Source organism: Rhodnius prolixus, unplaced genomic scaffold (assembly GCF_049639745.1).
Source record: "Rhodnius prolixus isolate KJV_2025 unplaced genomic scaffold, Rpr scaffold_4, whole genome shotgun sequence".
Lineage (NCBI taxonomy): Eukaryota > Metazoa > Arthropoda > Insecta > Hemiptera > Reduviidae > Rhodnius > Rhodnius prolixus.
The window spans coordinates 10,450,089-10,469,481 of NW_027411614.1; the positions used below are offsets into that span (position 1 = coordinate 10,450,089).

At 34.1% G+C, this 19,393-nt stretch overlaps 2 protein-coding genes across 3 annotated transcripts in view; both read right to left on the bottom strand.

Moving 5' to 3' along the window:
* LOC141455834 (breast cancer anti-estrogen resistance protein 3 homolog) overlaps positions 1–652 on the bottom strand; it is a 301,202-nt gene extending 300,550 nt beyond the window's left edge. Inside the window, exon 1 of one of the 2 annotated variants that reach the window (XM_074131261.1) lies at positions 448–652. The gene's annotated coding sequence lies outside the window, so the exon portion shown is untranslated. The remainder of the gene's footprint in view (positions 1–447) is intronic. The other variant, XM_074131263.1, reaches the window with a different exon arrangement.
* Positions 1–17,772, bottom strand: part of AsnRS-m (asparagine--tRNA ligase, mitochondrial) — a 57,644-nt gene extending 39,872 nt beyond the window's left edge. The window contains exon 1 of the mRNA XM_074131265.1: positions 17,553–17,772. The gene's annotated coding sequence lies outside the window, so the exon portion shown is untranslated. The remainder of the gene's footprint in view (positions 1–17,552) is intronic.
* Between the last annotated feature and the right edge of the window lie 1,621 nt (positions 17,773–19,393).

Genomic DNA, 19,393 nt, shown 5'->3' on the forward strand with positions numbered 1-19,393 from the left:
TTAGACTGTCATAGAATTGGTTCTACCATTTTTTCCACCCTAAATTCGTGTAAAGATTTCATTTTGTCACAAGTGTTTTCCCGGTTGTGTCCACTGCTAGATCGGGCAGCCCCAGGACTTAATTTAAGGTGGGCAAACATCTGAGAGTACTGGGGGCGGCCGGATCATTGCTTGTGATCGAACAGTGTTATCTCGTTACCAAGAGTGTCTGTAGAAGATCGTAGGAAGAGAAAACCTAGGAATTACGCTTGAAATATTCACTCAATTAATTCCACTTCGCTACATAATTATTAAAATAGATACGTAATGCCTTTAAATGACAATTCAGGAAACTCCCTAAATATTATCATATCTCGAGATAAGCGTGTTTAGATAAGCAGTGCCACTAACATAAGATCGATTCATTATAAACAAACTAAATTTATTATTACAAACAAATAAACTTACCTATTTATTGCAGTACATGATCCATTTTCTCCTAGTTAACATTAGCTTAGCCCGGACAGTTGGAGTTAATTTAACAAATAAATGAAACAACCGAATAACTGCGGTAAAGCGCACACCAAAGTAGACAGGATCGAACGGCACTCACAATCGCCTATACTGATAAAATATCAGCAAAATAATTGCATCGAACGCCCGCCTGAAAATAACATGCTCATCTAAAACGTGAATTTATCTTATCAGTATACCTTATAATCTCCGCCTCAATATACGCTTACGTAAGCTGTCATTAAACAAAAACAACAAAAATATTAAACGTTGATGCTATTCAATTTGAGTATATAATTTTAATGATTGTGTTGGGATCAATCCGAAATATGCACCTCAATGTCTAGAAGGAGAATCTAACTTCTCATCCGTCCTCATGATACCCTAAGAAGAATTTTGCCCCAAAAAATATACGTATCAAGACTATTGTTATAATTCAATTATCTAATGTGTAAACAACCTACCTGAGCTTATGGAATAGAGCTGTGGGGTTCAACCAAACCCACAAATCTCCAAAGGATTCAGTCCCTTCAATCTAAAATACTTCGAACTATTGTAAACGCTCCATTTTATGTCTCCCAACCTGGACTATGCACACTGACTTAACACTCCTTTTGTCACAAAAGTTGCTAATACACGATACTTGTGTTGTCAAACATTACTTTAATCTGCAATCTAATCTCATGGAAATCCTCTAGCTCAATATCTTCCTTCAAAAACTCCTCCTGACAACCCGACAAGACATCTTAAAAGACAGTGGCCTCATGATCTCCTTTCAAGTGAAGAGAGTGACTAACCATACAATGTTTTGGAGTGTTACCAAAACTTCTTCACTCGTTATCTCATCATTTACTACTCTATTTTTTTTTCCGGCTCATCGACAGCGTGGCCATTAGCGCCGTCTCGTCCCTTAAAATCACCTCGTGCTCGGATGGCACCTCCTCCTCCCTCGATACATCCTATACTGCTTCCAGTATGGAGCTGAGTGATACTGGAGTACAACTTCCCTCTCCAACCATTTGACCATCGACTACAGTCGACGGAGGGGAGAGGACTACTCTATTGTTATCATTGTTACTTATAGCGCCAACGCGCTGATTGTAGCACAAATAAACGCAAAAAAAAAAATGTGTAAACGAAGTTTAGCGAGAATTTTAGGAAGTATTTTCACCAAAGTATCAGAAAAAAGGAATCCATCAAGGGATACTTCCGTAACTCGTAAATGTAGTAACAGAACACTACATTCACTTTCAATTTCTTTTTAATGCTTTAAGGAGAAGGAATTATTGACGTGTCAGATTCTGGAGCTAAGTTTTCTTCGGTAATGCGTAGTGTTGTAGATCTGCGGAACTTCAAAATTATTTTCAGCGTAATCTCAGTGTTTATATAGTACAAAATATGCGCAATTCGCGGAAGAAAATACTTGATAATCCATTTGATTAGTTTCCTTTCTTCTAAAACTAAGATTTTCTTGAAGATGAAGGTTCCCAACTTGAGATTGCCCGAAAACGTGATCCAATACTTAAACTGGTTCACAAAAGACTTGATCCAAAATAGTTTCACTATTATCAATAGGGTTTGTTGTTGGTCGGCTGGACGGCCTCTAAGCCGCTTTTATTCCATGGTCCTCTCGCCATTACAAAACACAATGAATGCAAATTACATTTTAGCGGAACGATTCTTTTTTTTTTATTACAATTAATGAATCGACTATCAAACTAATATTTCCGGATGAACGTCGTGGAAAGTTAATTAAAGAGAAATCTTTAAAGTAGTAGTCGGTTTAATTAAGTCCAAAATCTTAGTGATAAATTTGGATGTTTTCAAACTAAGTTAATGAGTTTTATTATGTAAAACACTTGCTTTCATCTTGACAATAAAAAAGAAACTTCCGTCTAAATTGAGTGGTAAAATGATTGTGCAATAAATCTATGTGTGATCAGTAAAATTCCAAATCAATTTGTATTTGTTTTGTCTGGCGCCGTCTGAATCGAGCCCACCTTGCTTTTTACAAACATAGAAATAAAATTTAATTATATTTAATGAGATTCATTTTGTTCTTTTATTCATTTTTCACCCTTTTATTTCTCATAAGAGGAAGTAGGGAAGTTGCACCAATTTTTCGAAACTCTTGACTTCTTTTTAAGAGCACCAAAGTTTCAGGAGAAACGATACAGTGGTTACTATGCAACTAAACTGGGTGCAAGGTTGCAATCACTCCTCACTCTCTAGTTACCGTAATATTGTAATTATCTACACGGCAATAAAATACTGTTCTGACGCTTATTTCATTTACTTGGAAGTAATTACTCGTATCTATATGATAAATTGCGGCAAATTTATTAAGTAAAAAAAAAAAAAAAAAAACCGCGCAATAAAAACTAAAGTCCCGCTAAGTATGTTTTTGGTTTTTGCTTTTTCAGTACTTTCATATCCTGGTTTTATAAAAAAGTTGGCGCTAATTGATGTCACGAGTCCTTATTTTGTTTTAAAATTTCTACTTTTATCTGAAGTAATTTACTGTTTTGTCCAACTTAGATTAAGGAATAAACAGAATTGATAGACCAAAATAATGGAATGACATATTTACTTTCTAAAAAATGTAGAAAAAATGGTGCGAGATTTGAAAAGTAGAAGTAAGCCACAATTTGGTAAACCCATCCTGCAAATATTACGAAGAATAACGATTCCTTTACAAAAAAACATTAGAGGCTTTTTCAATTAATATCTTTTTTTAAAAAAAACTCATTTCAATGGCTTTACGTTGCTGGATTTTGATTTGTGCTTAAATGAAATATCGAATTGGAATTAAATGCGATTTTCCATTTTTGCGATAAGGTGACCACAGAAACATACTCTCAACGGATTCGAGATTATTTTTATACATTTTGAACTAAAACAAACGACAAAAATTGATTATAACGTTTTTATGTAATACTTGACCAGGTGTTCGCGTCATGTTGTTTCAATTGCACAAACTGATACCCCCTCTTACAATATCTATCAGTAATTAAAACATATATTAATATTAGTTAATAAGATAATATCTGCTGTCAGTTGTGACCATGTTTACCAATTATATTTCAAGATGCAACTCATTACTACCACTAACAAGGTGATAATAAAGTTTGTTTTCTTTAAAGTTATCTTCAAACTGTCTGTGTGATAGTGTATGCGTGCATCCACCTGATTTTACATAATATTTGGAAAAAAGTTCAAATTTGGGAGCTATGAAAGGGCGCGATGTCAATGAGAGGCAATTAGCGCCCGTAATGCCGTTTTCTTTTTTTTTCTATTTCTCTTTAACTGGCATGACAAATGCAATATTGCAGCTTCATCATCTTGCTCAGCAAGGAAGAATGTAGAGCCTTAGGTTTGCAAAAGCGTCTTCATTATAGATCCTTTCTTAATTCGTGAAACGAGTGAGAGAGTGGAATATTATTGTGCTATCCTTACATTCCTGGCACTCGTTTCCAGTATTTATGACCGTGTTTTCTTCCAAAGACGTAGCGTGAGAGCCATTCGACAATAAGAGCCTTCAGTAGACAGATTTAGAGGACCAATGAATGGAGTCCATTGGAATCGATGGATTCGAAGAATTTTTCTTCTAGATGGTTTTTTTTTCCAAACTCATCTTGTAACGAAGTTGACCTGGGCAGGGAAGAAAGGCCTAGATTGTTCTAGGGGTTGAGAGACCAAAGTCGGTAACAGGCCGCCACTGTATGAACAAAATGCCGGTCTTTACCTGAGCTGGAAAAGAAAAGGGCTAGATTGTTGTATGAGTTTAGTGACCGTAGCCTGTAACGGTCCACCCCTGTGTAAAAGCCAGCTAAGAGAAAGGCCCTAGTCGGGGTGGTGGCATATGTGTTTTCCCAGCCAGTGATTGACAGGTGGGAGTGAGACAGACGGAGTTGGAGAGAGACAGAGAGTTGGAGGAGGGCGGCCACAGCTGAGGTGGTGGAAGTATGTGTTTTTCAGCCAATGAGCGGCAGGTTGGAGTGAAACAGACGGAGTGGGCAGTCGCTGTTAAAAGGAGGCAGACACAGCTGGAGAAGTCAGTTTTTAGTTTTTAGTCAAGTTCTGAGTTAGTTTTGAGAAGTTAGTTTTTGAGATAGTTTTGAGAGAGTCAGTGTTGCGGAGTGCTTCAAAGTTAGCTAGTCAGGCGGTTAGTCAGTTAGTGAGTAGAGCTTTGTTTGTGTAGCAGAGACTAATGCAATTCGGTGCAGTGCGGACCAGTGGTCAGTCGGGGAACAGTTTTGTGGCGTTACGTAGTGAGTAAGTAACAGTAAACTGTTGTGATTGTTGTAAATGGTAACTGTAAGGAATAGCGTTAGTTGCTAGTAAATGTTAATGTGAGTAAAGGTAATGTGTTAATAAATCAGGTTATTACTTACAACTTTAGCGAGTTTTATTATTTAATCAAACCCATATTATTAAATTAACTAGTGGCAGGCACTAGTTGTAGTTGTGAAGTTTTTAGTAAAAAGATAGAAAAACTTTACAATATGTTACTGTGAAAGACCGAAATTGGAGAATGTCTTGATTTACTTGGTGAATGTTGAGATTCACTTAGTCGCTTGGTGTATATCCAAAATATTTGCTAAATATCCTTATTTCTGATTCAATCACGATGCACTGATAGTGAATTTTGAATAAAAATATTTTCGTTACGTTTTAAAGTCATACAATATTATTAAAAAATATGATATATGTCTAAATAGGAGAAAGGTTAGTAACAGCACATGTAAGTAACTGTTGAACCTAAAAAAATACATTACTAATTTAAGATAAAGTTGCATGCACCAGCAAACTATGAATAAAATGGCAAACAACAGTGGTCCAGAATAAAAATATGCCACGGGGCCTCAATCGCTGCAGAACAAAGGATTTAGCAAATAAGCTTCTCGGTTCTATCTCCACTAAAGCATATCTATCGACATACACCGGTGATGGTCCGAATGTACCTAAATATTCATTCTTTTACCGAAGTATTTGGAATGTGTACACATTCACTACAAAAAAAAAGTCGACGTTCTCCAATTTCGGTCTTTCACGGTAGCAGATACATATAATTACATCCTCTATACGTACACTTATATGTTCACATAAATAAAAATAAACTTTTATCGACATTGTTTCACACATTATTCACATACACCTATTACCGGCATGATCTCACATGAAAGTATATTCAACTCTAATTTTTGTCGCTTTATATTAGAAAATAATTTCTACCATTGTATTGTGGTGGTACAACTTCATAACTTCCTCTCTAGCAGACAATGAAGAAAACTGCAAGTACGATACTTGTGGCTACAGATCATACTAGCAATAACAAATCATCACAGTTAACCGTTCATCCGTTACCACGGCACGTCTCTTTTACAATGTGGTCCATCATTTTCTCTAATTCAGCACAATATATATATATATATCTCGCAAACACTGTCGGCCACAAGAACCTCGTTGAAGGCCGTTCGGTTGGTGGTACAAATAATTCGCCAATTGTTAGTAATTACACAGAAAAAAGTTAGACAAATTATGTCAAATGAGTAGTATTATTATCAAAATTATTTTACAAAGAATTCAACCATTTTTTTTATTATTACATTTCATTTAAAAGTGCAGTATTTTGTTTAAAAGGTAACGAGTGCATATACAAAAAAACTGGTTTTATACTTAACCATCCAATTTAACCAAACTGGTTTTTTCTATTTTTTCATAGTCTCCCCATGTTTCTTTTCGACATTTATTTATTTATATTTATTTTTTAATTTTATTTCCTGAATTTGTATTAATTACCTGTAAGATACTCATTATATTTCAGGGATACAGATATTTCATTCTAATTAACATGCCAAGGAGTTAACCGCAGTTAGTACAAATCTAGAGTTAGTTAATGTTTTATTTTTATCTGTATAGCAACTTCAAAGATATAAAGAGTTGCCGGACAGTTAATTAGAATCTCTAATAATCCTCAGTTGGAACTGCACGGACCACTTCTAAAAGGCGAAGTTATTCTAACCAATCAAAGCGAACAACTTGTCAAGATAGTATGCGATAAAAATGCCAGCAATACAAAACAGAGCTTGGAGGAATGGATGATGTTTGATTCTACCCCCTGTTGGTTATACTGGAGAGCCATTAGTAGATTAGACTTTTCCAAAAGCACTGGTCTTGGTGTTCTTTCTTTAGTTAAAGTCAGCTGTAAAATGTAAATCAATTATTCAATTGATTTATTAGTCAATTTCTACTTTCTCTTAAAACTAGTTTAAGACATTTGACTCTATTATGAACTTACACCTAGCAAGATGGATAAGACAGATTTATCATTAAATATGTACTATTAATGATAAAAAAAATGAAGTACCAAGGCATTGACATTTCAATCTTCGTTACAGTTTAGGGAACGCTTGAGACAAGGATAAAATCTGCTGGGAAAAAAAGGATAGAAAAACCTGAAGCTAGAGGTGGAAATTGGAGAAGGATATGTTTAATTATTTTTGTGTTTGAAAGGATCGGAGGTGGCTATATCGCGACATAGTGGGTTAGGATGACAATCTGGAGTGGAAAGAAGTTTCAGCAGACAGTTTTGGATAAAGAAGTGTACGGATATAATGGAAGATATCGCATGGAGTGAATCGATTTTAGAATATCGAGAAGAGTATGTCGCAAGTTGGAGAAATTTGTGTTTTATTGTCCTGGAGTGTCTTGATTTCTAGCCTCCAGGCGTAGAGTAACCATCGGTCTCTGATGACCTCTTTGCTGAGGAGGAATTGGTTCGTAAAGTTATTTCCGAGTCTTGTGAGAGTAAAAGGGAAAAGTAGTCTTTTAGTCGGTTCACCGGTGTTTTTCTTTGTCCTGAACGTGAGTAGGTTGTTCGTAGAAAGTTTGTTGTCTAAAGCTAAGCCGCGGTACTCAAATTTGGCAGCATCTGCGTTTAGTAAACAAAATGGAGTTAGTCTTCTCATGGTTTATTTTTATTCTCCATTTAATGCATTATTTAGTCATTTTATTCATTCTCTGATATTAATTACAAATTTATGAACAAACTGGATGACTTATTAAGCATCTACATATAATATTAAGGATTCAAATTAGCGAGGAATCGGCCCAGAAATAAAAAAACAACAACTCGTCTTTTTGCCAATGTTTCGACAAATATATTGGCTTCTTGCTGTGCGGGTTGGTTGAGATACAGAAAACTACGTATGAATTCACCAAGCTGCTGTTTTCTGTTTATTGAACTCGTAGAAAATATGAAGCGGTTAAAAAGATATTTTCATCACAAGTTAATTGGATAATGGATTATTCTAACAAGATAAGTAGTTTCATAGGGACGAAAACAAATTCTATACATAACATGGAGAAGAAGCTTTTGATACCCATAAGACTAAAAAGTAAAGTAGATGATTTTGCTTTAGTCAAGTAAGTTTCGAGTTAATCTTTTATATAAGTTCTCCTCACTTTCGCCTTGCCGACTGAACTTTATTTTCCATCACACTGGGTAAAGCTTGTGTAATTACTTAGTTACTCTTACTTTGTACTTAACACCGTGAGCAACTTCTATCGGTTTAGCTAACTCTTGCAAGCCTCTAGTAGTTGGCAACGAGAACACGTTCATCTCCACTGTTTCTTGAATTAATCTCTTATTAAAATGATTTTTTACAAACTTTAAAATAATTTCTAAATTGTATTTAGTGGAAGGCTCTATAAGTTGTAGTGCTTCTCTTATCAAGTAGACAAAATATTTTTTAAATTGAAATACACTTGCTGAAGTTATTCGTATTTGGGCTTAAATTTTTTTTCTCAAATAATGCTACAAATATTATGGTGTGATTCAGACGACTTTTTTATAATTCTCTTAGTTAAAGACAAATTTTCTGTGAAGTTATTAACTCCTCGACTAAATACAAGATATTTTAAATACATGAAGATAAAACCGTATTGTAAGAAATTATGATTTAGATTAATAATAATAATAATATATTTATTTGCCTAAAGAAAAATACATCTTGTGGCAAGGAGACTGTCCTGCACATGTACAACCTTTTTACAAAAATTAAGTAATCTTAAATTAAAACCAATACATTCTGAATTACTTGAAAATAATTAAAATATAGAATAATGATCCAAAATAACAGATACTTATAATTTAAAGTGTAGAGAACAACTATGAACTTAGATACTGCTACTCTGATAAAATAAACTATAAATTTTCGAATTCCTACAATTAACACTGCTGGCAAAGAGCACACGTTTTCACCTACTATTCTAGCCTTAGCTGGAGTGCTTGATATGATTTAGATTGGAAGTCCAACAACTCTCTCCTCGGAAATCAATTCTAATCTATAATTGCCAAGCTAGTTAATTTAATGATTATTGTCATTTAAATGCTGAAGTAAATGTTGTATGGCTTGCCGAACGATTGATTCGTTTTGGATTTGGAGTTGGGAGTGATTTGCAGTAAGCTTCAAGTTAAGTCTCTCTGAAGAAACTACTACTGTTATGCTTGTAAGAAGTAGAGAAGTCACGAGAGTGTGGAGAGTCCTGTACCATCCCTCGGTTGTTCTCTTTCTGGGAGCTACATCCTCACTTTCCCATCATGAACAATGGACACTGAAGCCTATAAAAGATTACTCTATTCGGAGGACGTCTGAGCACTGAAGAAGGCAACGAGCCTCTTCCAATCCGATTCGCTTCCATACAAATATTCAGTAAATTAATTAATATTTGTTAATATCAAGTTCAGCCAACAATAAATACATGTTGTATTTTTGTAAGAAACTAATTCTTTTAATAAAACGCGACGAAAATTTATGTTACAGTCTGTCTTAAGATTAAAATTTATATTTAAATCGTTGTCTCCACATAGACGGTGATACCTTTCGCACTTTTCATAACTCCATAAATCAAAAAACAGGTTAGCCACCGTCCTGCAGAGAGTATGCTAATCCAGTCCTAATACTTGGTGACCTTAATAGTGAAACGTGAGTATTTTTTTTTTTTTCACTGAATTTCTCGAGGTGCCTCAAAAAAATAAATAAATAATGGCAGCGTATTATTCAAATTATAAATATATCTAGAAGGCTTTAAAAATTTTAAAAACCGCCTGAATATTTTCTTTTCCTGAACGTATTCAGTAAAGTTGCCATTCCAGTTTAACTGAATCTTTTCAAATTTGGAATTCAAGCAATTCTTTTATTTTGCCTTAATATTTTTTCTCCCAGATTCAGTGGGACAATTCGAAAGAAATAAATGGTTGGAACTAACTATTTTTCATTTTTGAGATCATGTTTACAAAGATACACTTGGTGATGGTGAGAACCTCATGACAGTATTTCTTGTGAATACTTATTTTTGGGAAATTTGATACTTTTTTGTGTTATGAGTAAAATTCTTTTCCAAAATGAGCGATTTGGAGCTTTTAACCGCCATTCGGTTTGATTTCTGATATCCTAACGGAATATGAAGTGAAATGATGCCAACGATTATTCTTTTGTCCGGCGTTATACTGTTCATAAAATAAATATAGAGGGTCACTTTTATAAGAAAAATTACACATTTCAAGAACATGATATGTTCTGATGAAAATTTAGTTTGAAAAATTTAAAAATTTATTTATCATTTAAATTTTAACAAAAGAAAGAACATTGCTGTGGGGGGGCACAATTTAAATATCATTACGCCTACAGCAAGCAAAATTTTGATTTTGGAACATTTTAGATATCCTGGAAGGATTTCACAAAACACTCCTTTTTAAATAAACATCCTGCTCGATGTTTAGATGTCTAGTGATAGAAGCAGAGGAGTAGTGAAGCGCGGGAATACAAGTCCCTCGATGTTTCTCCCGCTCTTTACTAAGCAGAATGCGCGCTCAGCCAATAAGTAATGTTCTTCTGTTTGTGTTCTTTATTAACATCCTGGCTATTAACTCATCTGGTGCGGTCTTACCTTTTTTTTTTAAGCGTGATTTAACATTTAAATAGTATGCAATGAAAAGAAAGCTGATAATGCATTCGGCTTAAGAAATCCATTTGGATCTTGTACAAAAGCGTTCAATTTGATTTTCTTATTCACAGTGACAGAGATTAATATAGAGTAGAGGCTGGCGCGCGCATGCATTGGTATGTTAATGACATAGTTGAAGTTTGGTTTGGTTGCTGTCTTTTATCGCCTTTATTAATTAAAAGCTGTTAATGGAAGTTAACAAGAAGAATGGTATTCCTTGCTAATGGTACCTGTCAAAAAAGCCTTGCAGCTTAAACGATATTTAGGGCACCTAAAAAAGGATTTTATTTCCTTAGTCACGCTAGGGCTATAACCATCTTGCGAGGACACAAGCTACAGCTACCAGAGCTCTTCGCCAATCTATTATCCTTTGCCAGCATCTCCTTCTCTACTGACCAGAGCTGCCATATCGTACTGCACATCACATGTGTCCATTTTTAGTCCAGACCCTAAATCTCGCCTTCTCTATCAGGTGCAAATGTCCCAGGCAGCGCAGTCTACCAGTTTTTAGGAGGAACTTTATAGACATCATTCGCACTTTTACGTTTAAATATCCTTCTTTCCTGACTGTATAAGTGTAAGCCCTGAACATTGACCTAGTCCCAAGGTCGAATGTTTGGAATACAAAAATTATTATAGGATTATTGAATCAGTCTCCAAAAAAGATGAACAATACTCTACATCAGGAGTGCCAAATTCAATTAAACCACGGTGCCTCTTGGTGCAACAGGCAAGATTCACGCGGGCCACAACATATTTACAAATATTTCCTAGTTTTCTGGGTTCAGAGACTGAGAACAGACAATATTCATTAAGGCAGATAGATGTTTATCCAGTCAATCTTGATCTGTATGCCGTTTTATTTTAATTTCATAGACGGAAATAGTTGCTCACACAAGGACCTACTCCAAAAATAACATAAAATTTGTACAGCAAATATTTTTGGATATCTGTCAAGTAAATAAGAATATATTTTAGGAATTTCTACTTTGCCTTTTAAAACCGAATCATTCCACTAAGTGTGGCAGACATATCGCTTCTAAACGTTGCCGGAAGTAGCCCCTGGGCCACGTGTATACTCGTCTTCAGTAGTTAAAGAGTTAACAAGGAATTGGTGTATGCGGTATTGTCTCAATCTCCCATAATCGCTGTTTTCTCCGTAACAATTTTTTATATTTTAGTGCATCGTGGGCTCAAGAAATTACCTCAGGGGCCGCCATTTTGACAGCCCCTGTTCTACATCATTCTTATTTTTTTAAAAAAAACCATACATGTATAAAACTTGTTCGTAAAAAAGAGTTTCATCGTTCAGTGGTGTTTTAAAAGTTAGGGTTCTTAGTCCAAATGGAGTCTCACTGAAAGTAAGTTAAAGAAAGGACATTTAAGTTGGCTCTACTGACACACTGAGCCAACTCCGTTCATGTCCCCCCTCTGCTCCGCTCCATACCTTTCCCGATTTAAACTCTTTTTTGTTTAGTTTGCTCTAAAAACAATCCGTACGTGCCTTTTTCGCTGTCGATGCATTTAGCAAAGTAATTATTTATAAGAGGTATATCTATTGTAAATACATATATACCGTGCAATGTACACATACTAATACAATAACATTTACATTATCTCGGTTTTAGAGGTCACACATATTTTTTAATTTTTATTGCCTGCTCCTTATTTCAAGTAATTTTTACTTAAACATTTTGAAAATAAAAAAAATCTACTTCAAAATAATTATTTTTTACAACCGATCATATCATTTTGATTACGTAATTTTTATGGTTAATGTTATTATTGGATATGACCGAGTATATCACGTGTAAATATTTCTTAACGAACTTGGTCATTTTTTCTGTAGATTTTGCGCCACTTACAAACCAATATTTTATTTTTTAATAGTCTCATAACTCAAATTCAATTCAGCAATTTTTTTAGTGTTCTAATTTTTGTAAATAGTTTATTATTTTTGGTGATTGATTCATGAAAAAATAACTGCCAGTTTCAGTCATGTTACATTTTTATTGTGCCGAGCTTTCGACCTAGAGACTAGATCATCTTCAGGGCTAATCATTAAAGGTTGGTGTGTCTTCTGTCTTGTGTCTGCTCATGGACCATGGAGTCCATGATGTAAAATATTACATTTTCAATTAGCCCCTGAAGATGACCTAGTCACTAGGTCGAAAGCTTGGAACAATAAAAATATATCATGACTGAAACTGGCAGCTATTTTGTCATCCTATTGCTAATAAATTGAATTGCAATATTAGTGTAGGGAGGTCAAATCAAAGGTCTTAACAAGATGTGATCGCCCAAGAAAACTTGGAATTACGTGGTTGGATTGGATAAAGGGGAAAGTTAAAATTAGAATCATTAGTTGCTTTCAAAAGGAGTTGCTCTAAGGATGAAGAAGAGTACCTTGTACTTCCAAAGGATATTCTTGAAGAAGGATATTCTTGGTACCTACAATGCTGAGAAATAGTTAAGTAATTATATTAATAAAAAAAAGACTTTCTTCGGCACGGATAAAACTTATAATAATTTTAAAACCACATGATTTACAAACCAGTTTAAATTATTTTCACTTTATTATTGGTCCTGAGTTTGAACTCATATTCTCTGCACTTTTATCTCATTTTTATAATGTACAGCAGTAAGGTGGACCATCAGAGCTTTAACATCGTCCAGGTACCTATTAAGTAGCGGCAGTGGCTTCGAATGCTCTTAATGAACCCAACTTGATTAATTAATTCGATCAGCTCTTATAAGATCCATAATAGATTTAATTTTTCAATTTTACTGGCACATGGTTGTCTTCGCAATGCTAAACAGTATCAGTGATTGCATCTATCATGTGTTTCAGAATTCATTCCACTTTTTAGTGGTTTAATCATCAGGTTTTTTCGTAAAGAAATCTGACTTCAAATTAGAAAGCTGCTGACCATTGTCACTAAACTAGTTCATATCTCTTTGAAATTCAATACCATGAACTGGAAATATGCTATTTTCAATTGAATCTCTCCTTCTTTTGAAGGTTTTGGTTGAATCATTCAACTGAAAGTGCCAGGTTCATATCTAAAATGTGGTAATGTGTGTGGTGATTTTCTTACGACTGCTAAGGATATACCTCAAAATTTCACTTTTATCTTAAAATAATTGTACAGGTTTAAACTGGTTTTTTATTAATTTAATGAATTAATTTTAATTTAATTAATAATTGAATTAACTGCCGATTAATTTCACCAGCTGCAGTCTTGTTTTGTTATTATTCTTCTTGTAACGGCACTGCGGATCTCGAACGACTTTAGCCTCCTCAACGATTCTTTTGTCGATGCTTTAATCTTGACTACCTTCTTATTCCGAGACATCAAATTCGACTCTAATCTCACCGAGTCTCACCTTCTAATCTCTCGAATATGTTCAACATTCAACATCCTCTTGAAAATTCTGGATCCTCCATTCTTTTAATATGTCCCAACTACTTAATCCTTGCGCTTCTGATTCTTTTACTAGGCCCTGTTCCTGCTGTAGCTCTATTTTTTTCTCATTCTTTAACGATCTCCTTCCATGATAGAGCTTCATGTAGAACTCCTCTTCTCAGCATTACAAGACTTTTTTATTCTAGTCTCTGATCACACAGGTCTTTGCTTACTCTTAACGTGGTCTTGTATATACCAACTTATGCGTCACATAAGCGGCTATAGGCTAGACCCGCAATGCTAAGATGTATTGTTGGTTTAGTGGGTTCTGATTCCCGGTCTCTAGGCATTGGATTTTATTTAATGGTTAATATGATTAGTTTATAGCCATGTCCGTTTCGCTAGTTGCCTCCGCCCGCAACATCTTATTAGGTAGGTAGTTAAACGTAAAGCCCGCCTGAAAATAATCAGCATTACTTTACTTTAATTACTTTTTCGATAATCAACTTCGGTTCAGATTACGGTAATTTAATAGTTTTTTACAAAGCCTTTTCCTTAATTACACTTAATTCCAACTTCAGCCATATTAACCATTATTAATAAAAACTTAGTGTTTACTGACGCACGGTTATCAAGCACGCTTTCAATTCTCTACCCAGCTGGCAATCAATAATTCTTGATAAGATACCAAATATCTCAGTTATCAGCTTTTTTTTTAAACTGATAGCGCAAGCAAAATGATAATCTCGAACTGAAATTTAAAGCAACAAAAATAAATTGATTTCAGTTATCCCACTATTGAGAAGAATTAACAAAGCTTGAGTTCATAATTTCCTAAGTTTTTTTTTACAGACACACTAGTGAGCTCAAATATAGATATATAAACTGATTCCTTCTTTAGTGGTGTACAATTTCCCTTTCTAAGTTGTTTATTTTCCATTAGTTTGATCAGATTTGTCTAGCCGGTTTCATAAACATAAAGAACGTAAAACATGACTGGAAAGGCGAAGCGCGTGTAAATCATTGTGCACAATCCTTCCAAGTATTTTGTCGGCACCCAGCAGACCATATATGGTAGATTTAAATGGGACCGGAATATTTGTACATAAGCATAGCTATGTATTTATAATAACGCCCCTCTACAATAAACTATCTACGTTATTTATAACGCAGCGATGTATTTATATACACATTTCTTCATTAGCATAAAAACGTGACTTACCTAAGTGTGATTCAGTGTGTACAATGTGAAAATATTTTTTGTACACCATAAAATAGTTATTTAAAATAGAAAATCTTTAATTAGATTTTCAAACATATGGTTTACATCTGATAAATTTATATGTAATTCCGAAATTTGGAGGAGCCAAAATATTATTATAGGAGCTCCCCAATCTGAATTCAGAAACCATATGTTCTGTAATAAAACACTGATACAAATAATCTCCTGCTCTTTGCATGATTATACTCGTAGATTGATAGGAATTATATAAAAATTAGGATTTCTACTGTTATCCCAAAAAGTACCTCCTTTTATTGCAATTTCGTCAAATTTTGGGGAAGAGTTTTCAGAGCAAGCAAATGTTTTATTCTCGCCTGAGCAAAAGAAAAAAAAAAAAAAAAGATTTTTTTAATGAATGTGGATCTCAAAAAAAAACAAGAAGCCTTGTAGCAAAAACCCTGTCTTCTGAAAGAATTGAGAATCGGGGAATACCCGACTTTCTTGTGTTTTTATTGTCACTTTTTTTTTAGAATAATGTTTTGGCTTGAATCAATCAGCCAAAAAAAAAAAAAAACGATTTTACAGAAGCATTTTTTAAATATATTTTTCCTCAAAAATGGGTCTAACTAGTCTCTTTCAACTTTGTATACCATGTACAAAGGCTACTTAATTTTTATTTATTTTTCCCAAGAAAATAGATTTCCATTACTATAGGTAAGGTCCTATAGAACAATTAGAACATTACAACAAGGTATAGTTTCTATCAACTATAAGGGAACTTAAAGATTAGCATGGAATCCAAAATTAGACCCGAAACGTAAGTTTACAGATAGATTTCTATAAGTTATTTTTGCTTTTTTTTTAAATTTTGTTGAAGATGATAACTTGGACTGTCAAATGTTAACAATTGTTGCATAATAAACAACTACTTTCATATAGATTTTTTCTGAAAAATCTATTTTTAGGGGTTTTAGGGAATCTATAGATTTAAGTCAGCTTTTTTAACGTAATGATTCTCTATAAAAGCAGAGTGGATGCGCTGAAGGCAAAGAACCTAGGTCAGTTCCATGCTCTTATATCTTTCCAAAGAGATTGTTGTTAAGACTAATTGTACCTATAAAATTTTGTCTGTTATAAATCTTAAAAAATGCAATGAACTGATAGAAAATCGTGACGTTTCACAATAGGTTATTTTTTTTTCAAAGCTAGTGTTAATCAAACAGCAGCGAAACCATTTCACATCAAATCGTTTTGTAAATGAACCGACGGTTAATTTAATAAAACTAAATTAACAGGCTAATTACTAACAGTTAGCTAACAATTAACTAACTTACCTTCTGTTACTGACACTTGCATTCTGTGATTCTGATTTAAACTTTTCGAGCTAAATTCCTATTGATATTGTAACTTAGAGATCAACGTTTTCTTATTCGGTATGGTTTCTATGCTTTGGTTTACTGCACCAAAACCATTGATTCAAGACATTTTGAATTTTTTGTCGTGCTCAACTTGGTACAATTATTATTATTTTTAAGTAAAAAGACTAAAATCAGAACATGTTGTGATTTCTTAAAGTTCTTTAAGCTATAAACTATCTCCTTACATAGCTGCCAAAAGGCCAAAAGATTTAAAGTTGAGGAAGCTTCTGATGAAAGGCACTAATGGTACCCCAATCAAAGAGAAACAGTAAGGAAACAGATTGCTTTGATTTTATCTTGTCATAGATCTTAAGTTTATTGTCTCTGACTGGTTTCGGACTTTGATCCAACATGAGAGGTAGATTAATCAATTTTGTGTAGAGATTTCGACTTCACTTAAGTTTCTATCCCGCACCTTATTATTTGTTATTGTTAAATCAAAGTCCGAAACTGGTGAGGGATACAGTAAAATTGCATCAACGATATTATCCCGCACTGCCAACCTAAACCCATGTGAAATTGATCACACAAAAAATCCACTGGCCAATACCGATACAAATTTTGTCATCACTTACGTATTTATTTTGTACAAGAACTGTTCAACTTAATTCTACAAGACAAAATGGACGTCGTTACATGAAACCGTTTCAAATGTTATATTTATTGTGTAAATTGTTACGGTCAAAATAGAAACTTGATATAACGGGTATTAAGTGTAGAAAAAAATAGAGGGAAAACGTTAATTTGATAACCATTACATTTAGTGTCACTTAGAGGAACTAATAGTTCAAGAAGTGTGGTGCCGGATGTTTCGGTAGATTAAAATACAGTTAGCCAACTTCTAATCAATGAAAAAGTGCCAAACTGAGGATTTTTATTTTTTAACTTACGTTGGTAATATTTTTCAATAGAGTTGATGGAGTAACTGTAATGGAAGATCACTTCCTGAAATTTAGTTTAAATAAAAGTAGTAAAATTAATAATTAAAAATTGTTTACTTACATGAAATGATAATATAAAGCAAGGGGTTAATCCTCAAAGTCCAAAATTCACAATACCCAGGGAGAGAAAACAATATTAACAGCACAAAAACACAATCACAAACAATCAAACCTCCAACAAACTAACCTGAAACAACAGTCTTGGTGAAATTTAGGAAACGATAGCTAGAAATCACTGATAGGAGCACAGCTCAGTGTACAGTGACGTCTGTTACACTGAACGAACAACTCCTATACACAGAGTCGAGTGTAAAGACCTGGACCCCCGGCTACCCCACCCTATCCACTGCAGAAGTCCCCCTCCCGACACTAATTCTTCATCTCTATCACCCGTACAGCATCACTTCACTCCGCTTGAAAAGGTACCACATCTTTAGCCTCTTAAAAAGTCTTTTATCTTTCTCTTCAAAGTGACTTTCTGGGCTCCACAGGTCGCACCTTACTAATAATTACTAAGCAATTAGAAAATCTTTTTTACCTTCCTTTTGTAACATTCTTCAGACAGAACTAAAAATAAGAAACAAGTATAGTAAAATGAAATTAGAAAAGATCTAACAGAGACTCTCGGTATTTTTAGGATTGCTTTTATTTTTATCTTCTTATATTTATTTATTATTTCTTTTTAGATAATAATTTTTCAAAAATTGGTATCATAATGGTTGTGAAGTTCCCATTCAAATAATCTTTGGTTCGATATAACTGGGAATGGTTTTAAGCTGTTTAAACTAATGTTCACTAGTTTGAGAGAAAACACTGCTGTAAAAGGGCAGTAAGCTAACCTGAAGAAGTGGTTAGGTTGAGTAAGAAAAACGCTTTAGGTGGTTCACTGATTTAAAACAAATTTTGTAAATCTGTTGATTCATTAATCGAATTATCGTGTATATCATAATTCTGATCGATATTTGTCATTCATTCTTCCATCTTCAGAGTTTAGTTTATTATATTCAAGAACCTAATATGCTTTTACAAGTTTTATTTATTCACAAAACACAGCTACTGAACCAACAAAATGAATGGTTGAAACTTTATAAGAGTAAATCAAGGCAGAACCTGATATACCAGTCACTGAAACGTTTCGAGCATGAAACCGGCCAATATTAAAGCTCACTATCGTGCTTTGTCGGATTAAATTAAGTGATTCAAATCAACAATAGCGATTCAAACTTGTTATTCAGAGATATAGTTTAAAAAAGGGAGTGGCCTCCTGGGATCTAAAAGATGTGTTGAAATCTCCGTGAAAAGAAGTGACTAGGCAGTTTAGATTGTTGTTTTAAGGGTGCCTGGAGCCTTATCATACATTGTCAATCGGACTGACGGGTTGAGTCACTAATTAGAAAAACTGATGAATGAAAGCTTCGGATTTCCAGCTATTTTGAAATGTGAGCTTTAATCACACTGAGAACAGTCTGTCTGTATATGAATAATAAAGTAGTTCCTCAAATCGGTCTAGTTTTACAGCAATGGCAAACACAGCAGTTTTAAGAGGTACGTTCCTCTTGTTACATCTGTAGGATCTACCAATCTGGTCAGCAAGTACTATATATATTCAGATAATAAATAAAGAAAATGTGTTTATTGTGTTTTAGAATTTTCCAATTATGTTTTATAGTTAGTCATGCAAAGCCTACTTTTTATTTTCTTCCATCACAACCTGTGACCTTTCGGGCTACCCTGTTCCCATTCATAGTCACTAAATCTGGTGAAATGATTACTGGATGTAATGGCGCCACGGTAGCCGAGCGGTTAGGGACGAGACCCGTAAAGTTAAGATGGATTGTGTGTATAGGGTTCGATTCCCGTTCAGGCCCTGGATGTTATTTAATAGTTATGAGAAATTATTGA